Here is a 17,014-nt window from a genome sequence, read left to right as displayed (position 1 = left end):
GTGTGTGTGTGTGTGTGTGGTAGGGGGAGGTGTGTTGGGAAGTAGTGGTGGAAAGTTCCTCAAAGCTACAAAAAGCACTTTGATTTATGCTTAGTCTGTTTAGCCAAAATATTAATTATGAAAGTTGAGGTGTTCCAATCTCAGACTTGTCTCCTAGCAGAAAGACCTGGGCTAGGTCTTCATACAGCTCAGCTGGAATGGGAGGAAAAGAAGTTCCAGAGTACACACCGGGGTGCTTCACACATTTGCCCGACCTGAAGCTGCAGGATAGGTTCTTGAAAGGGACCAGCATGGTAATCAAACACAGGGGCATGATAAAATCCCCTGAGTCAGGCTGCTCCAACTCAGGGCAAGAATATTCAGAAGGTCTTTTGGGACTTCGTGCTCGCTGCAGGGGACAGAGGTCAGGGCGAGAGTCTTGAGGGCCATGGGAGGAAGATGGTGGTGGAATCCTGGGTTACCCTGGAGGAAATGACAAAGGAGCCAGGGAAGCCAGCTGACTGCAAGAAGATGTGCCCGCTGCTGCTTCGGGTCTTCATCACCCATAATTGCTGCCACCACTGGGTACATGAGTTCTCCCATGAAAACGTACTGTCCAGCGAGCTGCAGGTAGAACTGACTTTGATAGAACTGACTAGTTTAGTAAAAGAAATACACCCAGAAACTAGAAAGAAGGGCACACATTTCTATTTTGCAGTTGTTTCTACGAATATTAAAAAACCTGGTCATCGAGTAAAGGAGATTGCAGCATCGTGTCTGGCAGAAAAGGGACTGATGATTCCATGACCCAGCAGTCACAGAAGTTCCAAATAGGAGATTATTTGGACAAATTGGGCACCACCCCCTTCAGGCCTGTGAAACCATATTAAATTCTATTTTCTATTTCTTGAATTTATTTTTCAGTCAGTTATATAAAATAAGCTTACTCTTTTTCCTACCCTGATTATTACCATGAAGCCTTTAAATTCTAAACAAACCATAATAGACCTATTTGGGAGATTTGGATGTGCTATGATATGAATATTAATAGAAAGTGTCCATATGTTTCAACCCCTTCTGTAAAATACAAAGAAAAGTGCTCTTAGCATTCTATGTAAAACTGTGCTGTTAAAACTTGTGTGCAAGCTGAAAAAAAAAAAAAACACAAAAACAAAAAAAGGCCTTTCAAAGCCCTCTTGAGAGAGTGGTCCCGCTCCCTGGTGACAGGATACATTTAATGAGATAGGCCTGGCTATTTCAGACACAACAACCAAGAGTTTGTTTCTTATCCCTCTGAATCAACAAAACGACACAGCCTTCAAACATCGATCAGTGTTGTCTGTCACCTGCAGTCCTGGTGTGGGCCCAGGAAGACATGCGCTTGAGCACTAGCGACTTGGAGTGTGGATGAAGGAGATGCGCTGGTCTGAGGTGTTCATGCTCATGGAATTAAGTGGCTGTCAACTCACCTCCTTGCCTGCTTTTGCTCTTTTACTTATTAGTTCTTCAGAAGCTAAACTTATGAACAGAAGCACTATCAAACATTAATCTAGATTTAAAGCAACTCATCTTTTTTTATTTTTTATTTTTATTTATTTTTATTTTTGACAGGCAGAGTGGACCGAGAGAGAGAGAGAGAGAGAGAGAGAGAGAGAGAAAGGTCTTCCTTTTGCCGTTGGTTCACCCTCCAATGGGCGCCGCGGCCGGCGCATTGCGCTGATCCAAAGGCAGGAGCCAGGTGCTTCTCCTGGTCTCCCATGGGGTGCAGGGCCCAAGCACTTGGGCCATCCTCCACTGCACTCCCTGGCCACAGCAGAGAGCTGGCCTGGAAGAGGGGCAACCGGGACAGAATCTGGTGCCCTGACTGGGGCTAGAACCCTGTGTGCTGGCGCTGCAAGGCAGAGGATTAGCCTATTGAGCCACGGCACTGGCCATAACTCATCTTTCTTTGTTCCTATTAAAAGCTGACTACTGATTCCAATATCTGTTTGTACTTTTTTTTTATTGTATTTTCAAAGAAGAGTGGATCGCCATTGTCCACATTTTTGCGATTTTAATTTTCTCTGTGAGTGAATCCCCTTTAGCATTCTACACATAACACTTGGCTTTTTGTCTTACTGGATGCAGCTGCTTTTCCTTCCCATACACGTGAATGCCCAGCTAGCTCTATGAGGAACACATTGGGGCCTTTTTCACACTTTGTTCCCAATCTAACCAAGTTGCTCAGCTATTTTGATGTTTACTACTTTTTTATTTTATCTTTTCTTTTAGATTTTTATTTATTTATTTGACAGGTAGAGTTACAGACAGTGAGACAGAAAAACAGAGAGAAAGGTCTTCCTTCCGTTGGTTCACTCCCAAATGGCTGCCATGGCCGGTGCGCTGCCAGGAGCCAGGTGCTTCTTCCTGGTCTCCTATGCGGGTTCAGGGCCCAGGGACTTGGGCCATCCTCCATTGCACTCCCAGGCCACAGCAGAGAGCTGGACTGGAAGAGGAGCAACTGGGACTAGAATCTGGTGCCCATATGGGATGCCAGCGCCGCAGGTGCCGGCCCTATATATATATATTTTTTTGATGTTTTGTTGTTTTCACTACTTTTATTCCCTACTACTTACTTCACATTTCTACCCAGTCATAACTTGGCCTATTATGAATGCTTTTGGAGATAGGAGACTCAGAACCTCCCAGACAACATGTTTATTTTCAGGTAGCTTTGACTCTAAAGAAGCCCAAACCTGGGTCTGGTTTTGTAGTGGGTAAAGCTGCCACCTGCAGTGCAGGCATCCCATTTGGGCTTCTGTTCCTGTACCAGCTGCTCCACTTCAAATCCAGCTCCCTGCTTATGGCCTGGGAAAGCAGTGGAGGATTGCCTCTGCGCCCATGTGGGAGACCTGGATGAGGCTCCTGCTCCAGTCTGTCCCAGCTCTGGCTGTTGTGGCCAACAGGGAGGAATGAATCAGGGGATGGAAGATCTGGGGGAAAAAAAGCCCAAACCTGTTGCTCTTCAAGTTTCTTCCTCTGGTCTCATCAGAGCCATACGAAACATGGTTGATTTTTTGTTCTGGAAATTTGAATATAGTTATGTCTTTTGTTTTCTTTCTCCTTCCTTCTCATTTCCTCTTTCCTAGGCTAAACTTTGTCAGTTGCTGTTGTGTAGTCTCTTGACCATCTGGATTGCTTTTCTCTGTGTAGGCAGGGATTATGTTACCCAGGACAAGAACATAACCCAGTGCAGAGTAAGGCAAGACTATCATTCCATTTCATCTTTACATAGCATTTTATTTAAAAAAAATTTCTTTGGCCGGCGCCGCAGCTCACTAGGCTAATCCTCCGCCTTGCGGCGCCGGCACACCAGGTTCTAGTCCCGGTCGGGGCGCTGGATTCTGTCCCGGTTGCCCCTCTTCCAGGCCAGCTCTCTGCTGTGGCCAGGGAGTGCAGTGGAGGATGGCCCAGGTACTTGGGCCCTGCACCCCATGGGAGACCAGGAGAAGCACCTGGCTCCTGCCATCGGATCAGCGCGATGCTCCAGCTGAAGCGCGCAGGCTGCAGCGGCCATTGGAGGGTGAACCAACGGCAAAGGAAGACCTTTCTCTCTGTCTCTCTCTCTCACTGTCCACTCTGCCTGTCAAAAAATAAAAAAAAAAATAAAATTTTAAAAGATTTATTTATTTATTTATTGGAAAGGCAGCGTTAGACAGATCTTCCATCTGCTGGTTCATTCCTGAAATGGCTGCAACAGTCGGGAATGTGCCAGGCTGAAGCCAAGAGTCAGGAGCTTCATCTGGGTCTCCCACGTGGGTGCAGGGGCCCAAGCACTTCTGCTGCTTTCCCAGGTGCATTAGCAGGGAGCTGGATCATAAATGGATCAGTCAGGACCTGAACCAGCACCTGTAAGGGATGCTGGCACCACAGGCAGCAGCTGTATGGGCTACCCCACAATGTCAGCCTCCACACTACACTTTAAAGCCTATTAGCTTATTTTCATTAATTTGGCAGTTATTTATTAATTGCTTCCCAGATGATAGATACTGACCTAGGCATCTGAATGCTGGTACTGAGTATAAGTGCTATCGCAGAGCAAACAGCAGGGAGAGAGACGGAGATTAAAGAATCCTTAAATGAAAAGTCTGGTGAGTATTAGCCTAGGACTGTGGTGAACAGTAGTGTGTGTTAGTGTGGGCTCACACAGTAGGAAGAATTTCTCCACCAGAGGCTTGGAGATGGCCTCCCAGAGGAAGTGATCTGAAAGCTGGACCATAAAGGAATTGGCAGGAAATTAGGGAGATGAGAGAGGTGGAGGTAGAAAAAGGAGGAAAACATGAGACAGCAGGAAGGGACATATGGAAAGGCCTTGAGGAGAGAAAGGAATTGAAAACAGTACAGTCTGCCTGAAGATTAGGCTGTGAATGGGAGAAGGCAGAGATGAAGGTGGGGAGGGTTGGCAGTGCCCATCTGTGGGCCCATTAAAAACAAATCACTCAGCATGTGTTTGAGTGCCTTTATGTGCTAGGCACAGTGCTGGGAAAACAAATGGAGTTTATAGCAATTAACAAAACAGACCAAAATAGTTTCTCCCTCATGTAACTTACAATTTAGTGAATATCACAAAGTTAAAATGCCATGCCAAATTAATTTGTGCTTTACTGCAAGGCAGAGGGAGCTTCAGAAAAGGTTAAGCAAGGGAGTGATGTGGTTGGCATTGCACTGGTTAAATCAGGCATGCCATTTCACCCAATGGGAGTGGGGAGGGGCACTTTTGAGAATGAAAAGGGCTTTGTTACTGTTTTTCCTAGGACAATAGGCATAAACTGAGCAAAGCAAGAAAGATGGGCACTCTTTTAAAATGTGGGGAGGGGCTGGCATTTTTGCACAGCAGGGTAAGCCACTGCCTGCATCCCATGTGAATACCAGTTTGAGTCTTGGCTGCTCCACTGCTGATTCAGCTCCCTGCTAATGTGCCCGAGAAAGCAGTGGATGGTCCAAGTACTTGGACCCCCCTGCCACTCATGTGGAAGACCTGGATGGAGTTCCAGACTCCTGGCCCAACCCTGGCCATTTGGGGATTGAACTAGCAGATGGACAATCTTTCTCTCCCTCTCCAACTCTGCCTTTCAAATAAATAATAAATACATCTTTTTTTTAAATGTGGAGGGAAGCCAGACTATAGGAAGAGATTGGCTGTTCCATGGCCCCAGGTGAAAAACAGCCAGGACTGGTACCAAGATATGCAGTGAGGCGGAGAGAAATGGATGGCTCTCAGAAGCACTTAGAGGAAGAGACCTTTTGTCCAAAGTAGGCAAGCAACAGGTAGTAGAGTTGGCTCCAAAAATCTCCTTTCAGATTGATAAGGACACTGGAATGAGTAATGGTTATACAACATCATTAGGTAAGTTGCTGTTTTCCAATTGCCATATTATCTCATCCATACCACAATCAACTGAAAATTCTGTATGAAATCTTAACAGATATATACATAGCTTTTATTCTCTGAACTGCTTCAACACAGGGTGGTTAGTCCGACACGGCTTATTCACAGCGAGCATCCTCTTGATCCTGGGATCATCGTTTCCTTCCCTTTCCAGTTCTGCCTTCTGGTTGTTGCACCGTACACTGATCTCATCGAACTAAAGCTCTTTTCCTACACAGGTGAAGGACAGAACAATCCACCTGAAGCACCGAGTTTCCCTTTGGTGATTGACTTGCTCCAAATATAGAGATTCTTTTTGTTTACGATGATCTAAAACGAAGCCAAGCATGTAACTTCCCTTTCAAGCATAAGTCACTAGAGCAGCTTAACATGTGGTCATTGCATGAGCATTATTCCTAAGCCAGTTTGTTTTGTTCTGCTTTCGCCACAGAGTTTGTGAGGCATGGCTTTTTTCAGGACAGGGTTTCTGAAATGTCTGACATGTATCACTAGGGGATTACTAAAGTGCTGTGAGACTGGGCAAATCAGCACAACCCAGAAACTACTGCTGGAAGAGCAACTTGGTGCTTGCTCTCCAGGGAGTAGTGTCACCTTCTCACAGAGGGGAGGGACTTTCTTAGTCCTTGGCCACCATCCCTTTGTAGCTTTTGTAAAGACAGAACTATTGATCTGGTGTTTTAAGGTCTTACCTGAAATGCTTGTAAAAATAGTTGCCGGATGCTAGATACACGGAGTGCTATTTAAATGCTTAATTACTAAGAGTGCACCCACATAATGACTGAGTTTGAGTCTCCACAAACTAGAACTACTGTTCTAGATATGTGACTGTTCCCAGAGTTCTGCAATATCTTAATTGCACTATCCTAGGTTTAGCTATAAATAACTTGATTGATTGGGGCAGGGGAACCAGTGACACTGTTAATGCTGGTGAAACAAAAGATGGACTGAGTAACTTGCATAAAATACATATTTTACTTTATTGGGCATAGTGGAGAGATGGGGAGTTCTCTTAGCGCTAAAATGTATTCCTCTTATACAGAGTGTCAAAATAAAAACAAATAAGTAGAGATCTGTTTGGGGTTTCTATTTTGTAGGTTTGCAGGCGTGCGAAGACGTAGGGAGATTTTAGTACTGTGAGGAGCTGCCTCATTCTTTGTGTATCCCATTCGTATAGTTGTCTCTTCTTTCCTTATGTAAGAGGAGGAGGAGTGACTCATGGATGACTCTTGACTTTAGTTTCAGTATATTCCTGAAGGTGTAAAACTGAGTCAACAAATCATCTTACTTAAACTCACTCGGCTTGATTTCTTTTAAAGGAAGCTATTTGGTAGTTTAAACAGCAAAATTGAGAAATAGAGTAGTATACATTAAATTATGACAAGAGAACGCCCACAAATATAACTTCATTGAGTCTTAAAAATAAATTACTATCTTGTTTTCTATGACCTAAAAGATGTCATAAGCAAAGCTTATGAGCCATAACCCTTACCCCTAATGAATTTACTTGGATTTTAAGAAATATATAACATCCATGTGTTTAAAAAGTCACCTTAGAATATTTACTGAAAAAGAATAAACAAGAAAACATACACTTGAAAACTATGATTATTTGGTGCCGTATCAAAATGATTGTATAAAAACTGGTGCCATTGTCTTTCTTTGAAATAGACGTGGAAACCTCCATTAAAAAAGGTCTAAGAGTTGTTTTCTGCTGGACGAGCTGGTAAGAGCAAGTCAGACAAAGGTAGGAGACTTCCGATGTGGAAGGTAGTGAGAAACAAGGCACACCTAGATGTGGTTGCTGAGTGGAGGTTCCCCAGGCAAGTCCTTACCTGAGATGCGAAGATGATCCTTTCCACTCCTCCCTTCCCCACTCTCCTTCCTTCTTTATTTCTGTTTGTTTATTTACTTTTCTTCTTCTGTTTCCATTGTTCCCCTATCCCTCACCTTTGCTCAGTGTTTGCTGGCATTGTACTGTGCCCTGGGGAGAGAGAATGCCCCCCATCACCCTCATAGAGGAGATGAACAAATAATGGCCATGGGGAAGGGTGCGCATGGTCCTGCAGAGGCCGGCTTGAGGAGGGCGTGGTTACCAGGCTGGCAGTCAAGAGAAGGCTTGTTAGCATTTACAAAGTGGTTACAATTTTGAGCTGCCCAAGAGTCTATTGATTTAACATATATTTTTCTCTTACTTCTGATAGGTCCTTTGTGGGTTTCTGTGTCTGTAGAGGAGTTCCGGGATGTTTTAGAGTGAGTGGATCAAATGCAGTGTCTATAATGGATGAGAAGTGCTAGTCATCCAGATCAATGCCGTAACAATGACTTGTGAAACAGTCCTAATTTTTTCCTACTAGAGTAAATGTCCTTTTAACATTATAGTTGTTAAAAATCACATTTTTGATTTTTGAAAACTGGAGGCAAAGTAGAGACAATGTCAAGACTAAAGTTTTTGGAATCCAACTTTGAATTTTTAATTAACAAGTTTTTTTCTGAAGATAGTAGGAGGGGTTGGGAACCCCCAAAGCAAAATATCATTACTTCTCAAGATGAGTGGTGTAGACAACTTCACCTCCACACATGTTCAGGGTTGTTTGTGCTTTTGCATATGTTTGTGTATGTGTGTGAGATAACAAGTGATGCAGAATTTTGAGACATTTTGAAGATTTTTCTGTTTTTAAATTTTTATAGTTCTTTCAATATACATATATATCTGCTTGTATAGCGTTCTTTTTATTAAAACATTTCTACTTATTTTCATTTTTATTTGGATGGCAGAGAGAGAAATTGTCCAGCTGATGGTTTGGTCCCTAAATACCCACAACAGCCAGGGCTCGCTCTGCAAGGCTGAATCCAGGAGCTGGGCACTCAGTCTGCATGTCCCACTATGTGTTGCATGGACCCAGTACTGCAGCCATTGCCTGCTGCCTCCTGGAGTGCACATTAGCAGGACACTGGGATCAGAAGCAGAGCCAGACTCAAACCCAGGAACTCTGACAAAGGATGTGGGCATCCCAAGTGGTCTCTTAACAGCTGCATCAAATGTATGTCCCTGGAGGCAATTTCTTATGAGAACACTGAGACAGATAAGTAAATGAAAGGAGAGTTTGAAGTGTTGTTGTTAATTGTTGCCTGTTAAGTTTTAGGGAAAGATGAGGCTAGATGCATGCTTTGGTAGAAGTTCTGATGGAAGAAAAATTATTTGTTTGTATAAAGTTATTTTTAGCACTTCTAGAAATAGACCAAGTGTTAGTGAGTTGAAAGTGAGCTTCTCATCACTGACATGTCCATGTAAAAGTCTCTTTCATGTAAAAGGACCTGGGCCACCTTCCACTTCTTTCACAGGCCACAGATTCTTTCTCCATATTTATAGATAGCAGAATTGAAAAGTATGCAACTTACTGGGATTAAAATCCAACAGTGCTATGTGCTGATACCATACTTATGCCAGGTTAAAGATGAGGGATAATGGCCGGTGCCCTGGCTCACTTGGTTAATCCTCCGCCTGAGGCAACAGCATCCCATATAAGTGCTAGGTTCTAGTCCCGGTTACTTCTCTTCCAGTCCAGCTCTCTGCTGTGGCCCGGGAGTGCAGTGGAGGATGGTCCAAGTGCTTGGGCCCTGCATCCGCATGGAAGATCAGGAGGAAGCACCTGGCTCCTGGCTTCGGATCAGCGCAGCGCGCCAGCCACAGCGGCCATTTGGGGGGTGAACCCACGGAAGGAAGACCTTTCTCTCTCTCTCACTGTCTAACTCTGTCTAAGAAAAAATTAAGGTTTGTTGATCTATTCCATTTGTTTAGAACATTGGCTGAAAACTGGAGGGAGAATGTAGGTTCAAGTGGTAGATTAGAGCCAAGTTGTAACCTACCTCTTCAATAGTTTATTATGAATATTTTAAAAATGTATGGCAAATAAAATTCTTCTACGAGTGCATGTGTAATTACTATACAGATTTTACTATTAATATTTTTATATACTTATTTAATTCCTTATCTGTTCATCCCTTATAATCCATGAAACCATTTCATTGTTTACACATTTCAAAATAGTTTTGATACATTCCTCTCCAAATACTTCAGTATGATTACCATTAAATAGAATTCATTTCTTAAGATTTTTTTTATGTAAAATTATCTTTATAGGTTTAAAATTTCTTTTTTTTAAAAAAAGATTTATTTATCTATTTGGAAGGCAGAGTTACAGAGAGTCAGATACAAAGGGAGAGAGAGAGAGGACTTCCATCTGCTGGTTCATTCCCCAAATGCAACAGCTGGAGGTGGGCTGATCTGAAGCCAGGAGCCTGGAGCTTCTTCCAGGCCTCCCATGTTGGGTGCAGGGGCCCAAGGACTTGAGCCATCTTCTACTACTTTCCCAGGCCATAGCAGAGAGCTGGATCAGAAGTGGAGCGGATGGGACTCGAACTGGTGCCCATTTGGAATGCCAGCACTGCAGGTGGCGGCTTTACACGCTATGCCACAGGGCTGGCCCCTAAAATTTCTTAGTTTGTTTTTATTTTATTGAAGGACAGAGAGACAGACACAGAGAGATCTCCCATCTGCTGGTTCACTCTCCAAATACCTGTGACAACTAGGGTTTGGTCAGGCTGAAACGAAGAGATGGGAATGCAATCTAGGTCTCCACAGAGCTAGCTGCTGTGACACATGCATCCCCCCTTCCTTATAGCTTTTAAAGTATATGGATAAGTCAATCCATTTTTTTTTTTTTGGGAAATACCATAGTTGAGATAGGCATTTGGTGTAGTGGTTAAGGTGCCACCTGGGATGCCCATGTGACATTTCAGAATTCCTGGATTTTAGTCCCTGCTCTTCTCCTGATTTCAGCTTCCTGCTAACATATATCCTGGGATTCAGCAGGAGATTGCTCTTGTAGTTAGGTCCCTGCTACCCATGTGGGAGTCATGGATTGACTTCCAGATTGGCTCTTGGCTTTAATTTGTCCCAGCCTTGGCTGTTGTTGGCATTTGGGGATTGAGCTAGCAAATCAGAAACCTCTGTCTCTGTGCCTTTCAAACAAATAAATAAAAAGTTAAGAAATGTCATGATGTGGTGGATCAATTGGAAGAGGGAAACAAATCAGAAACGTACTTTATAAATCTAAATTAGAGGTGACAAGAATATTATGAGAGCTTGTGATAGCAATGTAGGGATACGGATTGATTCTAGAGATAATCAGAAGTGGACTCAGTGGATCAGTCAACCAATTGAATGTGGGGCGGTTGCATTAGAGGTAAGGGCAGAATTGGAGGTGTTTTAAAAATGAAAAGCAATTTCAAAGGTTTTTAGTCTAACTGTCTGATGACGAGATGTATAATTGAGAGGAGAAAGTAGGTTTGGAAAAGACACTAAATGCAGTTTGAGGTTAAGGTGCCTTATAGCACATTTCAGGTAGATATGTTTAGGTGGTGTTTGGAGTTCTGGAGAAGTGTCAGGGCTGTGTTTGTAGATGTGGGATGCATCAAGCCAGGGGAAGTCTAAGCCATCACTCAACGAGAGCAGGTTTTGTTTTTTTTTTTTTTAAGATTTATTTTATTTATTTGAAAGGCAGGTTAGAGGGAGAGATGGAGTGATCTTCTATCTGCTGGTTCACTCTTCAAATGGCTACAGTGGCTGGGGCTGAGCCATGCTGAAGCCAGGAGCCTGGAGCTTCATCAAGGTCTTCCACGTGGGTGCAGGGGCCCAAGAATTTGGGCCATCTTCAGCTGTTTTATGTGGTGCATTAGCAGAGAGCTGGCTTGGGAGCAGAACAGCAAGGGCTTGAACTGATACCCTTATGGGATGCTGGCCTTGCAGGCAACAGCTTAATCTGTTGTGCCTCAACACTAGCACCCAGGAGAACATTTTGAATTAAGCAGAACAAAAGAGACTACAGGAATAATTTCCAAGGAAATCCAGTATTTGAGGAACCTGAAGAAAATGCTAAGTCACTAAAGGAGGCAAAGAAGAATATTCAGAAAACTAGAAAGGAAATCAGGTCCCAGATAGATAGACATTTATCATGTCAGATATTGTGGGTAATTTGTATTCATGGAACCTTTGAATCCTCGTAACAGCTCAAACTTATAAGCAAGGGAAAAATAAAACTCAAGGACAGAAAAGTCAAGTAATTTGCTGAAGGTATTGGAATTAGTAAATAGAAAGCCATATTTTTTTTAACAAACATCATTCAGGTTTGCCTTATCATGGTGGCAAAGGAAAAAGGAAGTTTGCAGGACAGAAGAGTCAGCAGCTCATTGTCCTCATCCTAACCTTCCTTTCTAACCTTGTTTTCTTTGCTTACCTAAGACTGATCTCTTTAAGAGCCTCCATGTCTTCTGCACAAACTTGAAATCAGCTGGAGCTTCCAAACTATTGTGTGAATGACTGGGTTCATGAGGTGTAGAAAGATGCCCTGTGGTCTGATGCTTTGAGAGATGCCATAACTCTGTTCTTCTCTGGGAATGTGCAGTTTACGTTAGCTCCATCGAAAGTGCTGCAAAGTCCCCAAATAAAAGCCCCATTCTTAGCATGGTGACCTCCAGCTCCAGCTATGCAGTCACAAATGATGAGATTTCTTCGTTCTTTAGTGGCTGAGTAGAATTCCGCTGTGCGTGTATACCATATTTTCTTTGTCTGTTCATCAATGATGGCTATTGTGGATAGTGCTGCAGTAAACATGGGAGTACAGGTATCTCTACAACAGACTGATTTCATGTCCTTTAGATGTACTTGTTAGTAGGATTGCTGAAACACGTGATAGTTCCATTTTTAGTGTTTGAGAAACCTCCATTATGTTTTCCACAATGGCTATTCTAGTTTGTAATCCCACTAACAGTGCGCAAGGTTTCTCTTTTCTGGATCCTCACCAACTCTTTTTGATAATAGTCATTATAACTTGGCATGGGGTAATATCTCATTGTGGTTTTGACTTGCATTTTCCTGATTATTAGTGTTGTGGAACATTTTTTTCATGTACCCGTTGGTTATTTATTTGTCTTCTGCTGAAAATTTTATATTTTGACCTATTGCCATTTTTAATAGAGTAATTATTATTGCAAATAAATTGAGTTTCTTAAATGTTATATTCAGGTTAACCCCTGTTTAGTTTGGAAGTGTTTTCTCTGATTCTGTCAGTTGTCTCTTCACTCTGTCAGTTGTTTCCTTTGCTGTGTAGAAGCATTTTAGTTTGATGGAATCCATTTATCTACTTTTGCTTTTGTTTCCTTTGCTTTGAGGTCTGATTCCAAAAAAATTCTTGCCTGTTACAATGTCCTGAAGTGTTTCCCCTATGTTTTCTTCTAGTAGTTTCATGTCTTAACATTTTTAGATTTTTTAAGCCACTTTGATTTTTTTTGAAGACTTTATTTATTTGAAATACAGTTAGAGAGACAGAAAGAGATCTTCAATCTGCTCGTTCACTCTCCAAATGGCAGCAACAGCTGGGACTGGGCCAGACTGAAGCCAGGAGCCAGGTCTCCCACGTGGTTGCAGGGGCCCAAGCCCTTTAGCCATCCTCTGCTGTGAACCAGTGGATCAAAGACCTTTCTCTCTTTCTCTGCATCTCTCTGCAATGCTGTCTTTCAAATAAATAAAATAAATCTTAAAAAAAAAAAAAAATCAGTGGAGCAGTCAGGATGGGAACTGGCACCATATGCGATGTTGACACTGCAGGTGGAGGCTTAACCCAGAGTATGGCCCCTTAAGTTTGATTTTTTATTTGATGAGAGATGAATCAGATTTTAAGCATCCGCATATGTATATCCAATTATTCTAGCACCAATTATTAAAAAGACTGTTCTTTCTCCAGTGTATGTTCTTAGCATCTTTATCAGAGACAGAAATCCATTGACTGAAAATGCATGGGTTTACTTCAGAGCTTTTTCTTCTGTTTCATGGGTGGATGTGTCTCTTCTTATGCCAATGCCATACATTTTTAATTACTATAGCTTTGTGGTATATATTTTTCAAAGATTTATTTATTTATTTGAAAGGCAGAGATACAGAGAGGCAGTGACAGAAGGAGAGAGAGAGAGACAGAGAGAAAGAGAGAAAAGTCTTTGATCTGCTTGTTCACTCCCCAAGTGGCCACAGTGGTTGGAGCTGGACTTCAGGTCTCCTTCATTGGTGCAGGGGTCCAAGGACTTGAGCCCTCTTCTACTGCTTTCCCAGCCATAGCAGGGAGCTGGATTGGAAGTAGAGCACTTGGAACTTGAACTGGCACCCATATAGGATGCCGACACTGCAGGCAGTGGCTTTACCCACTACGCCACAGCCCGGTGTATTTTTAAGTCAGGTAATATATTGCCTCCTGCTTTGTTCTTTTTGCTTGAGATTGCTTTATGTTAAGTGAAATAAGACAGCCACAGAAAGACAAGCACTATATGATATCACTCAAATATAGAATCCAAAAAAACTGATCACATAGAAATTGAGAGCAGAACAGTGGTATCAAATGCTGGAGAGAGTAAGGGAGAAGGGCCTGGGATAAAGATTGGTTAATAGGCACTAAATTATAGTTAGATGGAAGAAATTCTGTTGCTCTGTTTCTCAGAAGGGTAACTACAGATAGTGATAATGTGTATTTTAAAAGAATTTTGAGTGTTTCCACTATAAAGAAATGATAAGTGGGGCTGGATATTGTGGCACAGTGGGGCAAGCTGCCACTGGGATGCCTGCATGGCATTTGGAGTGCCAGTTGCAGCTTTGGTTGCTCTGCTTCTGATCCAGCTCTCAGCTAATGCATCTGAGAGGCAGAAGAGGATGTCTCAGGGACTTGAGTTCCTGCCACCCATGAGGGAGACCAGATGGAGTTCCTGGTTCATGGCATTGGCCTGGCCTAATGCCTCCTGTTGTGACCATTTGGGGGATTGAACCAGCAGATGGAAGATTTTTTTAAAATTAATTTATTTATTTGAAAGGCAGAGTTACAGAGAAGCAGAAGCACAGAGAGAGAGAGGTCTTCCATCTGCCGATTTGTCCTAGATGGCCACAATGGCCGGAGCTGCGCTGATCCAAAACTAGGAGCCAGGAGTGTCCTCCAGATCTCTCACATGGGTGCAGGAGCCCAAGGACTTGGGCCATCTTCCACTGCTTTCCCAGCCATAGCAGAGAGCTGGATCAGAAGTGGAGTAGTTGGGACTTGAACTGGCACCCATATGGGATTCCGGCACTGCAGGCAGTGGCTTTATCTGCCACGCCACAGCGCTGGCCCCAGGAAGATCTCTTTCATCCCCCCCCCCCAACTCTGCCTTTCAAATAAAAAATAAAATAAATATTTTTAATAAAAAAGAATATTCAGGTTCCAAGAAAAAGACTTCAATAATTTTTAAAATATTATAAAATAATTATTTAAAAAATTAAAAATGTTTGAGGAGATTGATACACTTACCCTGATTTGAACATTACACAACATGTACATGTATCATGGCATCCCATAAATATGTACAGTTTTTAATTATCAGTTAAAATTTAAAAATAAGATAATAAAATCTCTGGGGAAAGTAAAAAACCAAACCACAAAACGAAGAACATATTTTAACTTTGTCAAATGTTTCTCAAACTTACTAAACTTTGGGACCTCCTCCCACCTTTCCCCTAGAAAATCTCTAACCTTCCCTCAGGACGAGGATTCTGCAACACTCCAGATGAAAGTGGGCTTTACTTTTCCTTGGTTTTAAGTGGGATCCACAAAGCATTATCTGAACCAAATAAAGCATTCTCCACAATATTATTTGTACCTTGTACCCTTCCTGTGGCCCCAGAAAAACTGAGTCCAATGTCTGTTTGATTTTGTGTGTGTGTGTTTTTAAAGATTTATTTATGTGAAAGGCAGCGTTACAGAGAGAGAAGAGGAGGTAGGGAGAGAAAATCTTCCATCCACTGATTCACTCCCCACATAGCCACACTAGCCAGGGTCAGGCTGGGCATTTCACCTGAGTCTCCCACTTGGAAGCAGGGGCCCAAAGGCTTTGGCTGTCTTGAGCTGCTTTCCCAGCTGTGTCAGTGGGGAGCTGGGTTGGAAGTGGGGCAGTGGACCTTGAACTGGTGCCCGTACTGAATGCTGGCATCACAGGTAGCAGCTTAACCTGTTGTGCCACAGCGTCACCTCTCCTCATTTTATGTTCTTATATAGGATATCCTGTGACTTGAATATGATTTGGTCCCTGAAGTGATGGAGTACCTTAAACCCCACAGCCGTAAGTTAATAGTACTAAGCAGGTGGCAACTCAGTCTAGTTATGTTTAGGAAGTGGGACCTAGTGGGAGGTCCTTAGGTCACTGGAGGCATGCCCTCAGAAGGTACTTCTTAAGAAAGGGGGGTTATAAAAGCCTGAATTTAGACCCAGCTTCTTTTTCTGTTTCCTGGCTGGTGTGATCCTTCCTTTGCACACATTACATCCTTCTCCATTGCCATCTGTCATCCTCAGCAGCAGCCAAAACAATAGAACTGCTCAGTCTTGGACTTGAACCTCCAAAACGGTGAGCGGAAGCAATGTTTTCTCTGTATAAAATTAGTTGTGTCAGGTATTTAACTGGAGGACCTAGTACGGTGCCTTTCCTACGTTAATTGTTTGATCAATGTCTATTGAAGGAATGAATAAAATGCACAAAACGTGGAGGAGACTAGTGTGTTTATTTATTTATTTTTTATTTGAGAGACGGAGAGCCCAAGTGAGTTCACTCCCCAGGTGCCTACCACAGATGGCTGAGCTCAAGCTGAGAGCCAGGAACTCAGTCCAGGTCTCCCACGTGGGTGTTAGGGACCCCACGACTTGAGCCATCTCACTTGCTGCCTACCAGGATCTCCATTAGCAGGAAACTGCCACTAGGAGCTGTAGCAAGATTTAAACATGGTGCCTGCTGGGCATGAGGGGCTGGCCTAATCATCCCCAGAAAATGGCATTTACTGTCCGTCCTCATGTGGATGATCTGGTAGGCTCCACACCAGAGCGACTTCCAAAGTGGTCGGATTGGTTTCCTAATATTATAAAGCTATTGAGATGACCAAACCCAGTAATTTATTTGTAGAATAAATTACTCCCACTTATTCAGATCTGGGACACATTCGTCACACCTACCCCAACATTAGTATTTTTAAATAAAACCTAGTTCTTTATTAAAAGAATTGTCTAATTCAAATTATGACTGAAGGCAGATTTAGACTGAAGGCAGGCTTTTATTTGAAAATAAGAAAAATACACATTTTGGGTTTTGGTTTTTGTTTGAACCATTTGCTTTTGAGTTTAGTTAAGGAGTAAATTGAGGAAGACAACATTTTTGTTATTCCCATACTGATCATACATGGGATATAACACTAGGTCTTGGGAACATCAGTCTTCCTGAGCTGTTCTGATTTTGTCTTCTAATTTTGAAATGAGACCTGGATTTCTTTGCTAAATCACTGCATGCCCATACCCTTTGAACCTTTCATACTGGTTTTATGCAATTATTTCTCTTGCTTTTTATGGCTTCTCGTTGGCAGTAATCCTAATAGTCTCACCATTTCATTTGTGAATCTTTCTATGGAATTTAATAAGATGTGATGTTGTGTCTGATCTTTTTCTCCTTTGAATTCATGATACATTTGGCTGTGCCCTCCCCTGTTTCCCCATG

The 17,014-nt window shown here is 42.6% G+C and overlaps 1 protein-coding gene and 1 pseudogene across 4 annotated transcripts in view; both read left to right on the top strand.

The window, feature by feature from the left end:
- Positions 1-17,014, top strand: part of AKAP6 (A-kinase anchoring protein 6) — a 618,005-nt gene that overhangs the window by 135,970 nt on the left and 465,021 nt on the right. The window lies entirely within an intron of this gene.
- Positions 439-786, top strand: LOC127483854 (histone deacetylase complex subunit SAP18 pseudogene; annotated as a pseudogene).

The sequence above is a fragment of the Oryctolagus cuniculus genome, chromosome 12, assembly GCF_964237555.1.
Source record: "Oryctolagus cuniculus chromosome 12, mOryCun1.1, whole genome shotgun sequence".
Lineage (NCBI taxonomy): Eukaryota > Metazoa > Chordata > Mammalia > Lagomorpha > Leporidae > Oryctolagus > Oryctolagus cuniculus.
This window is presented reverse-complemented; position numbering and strand designations above follow the sequence as displayed.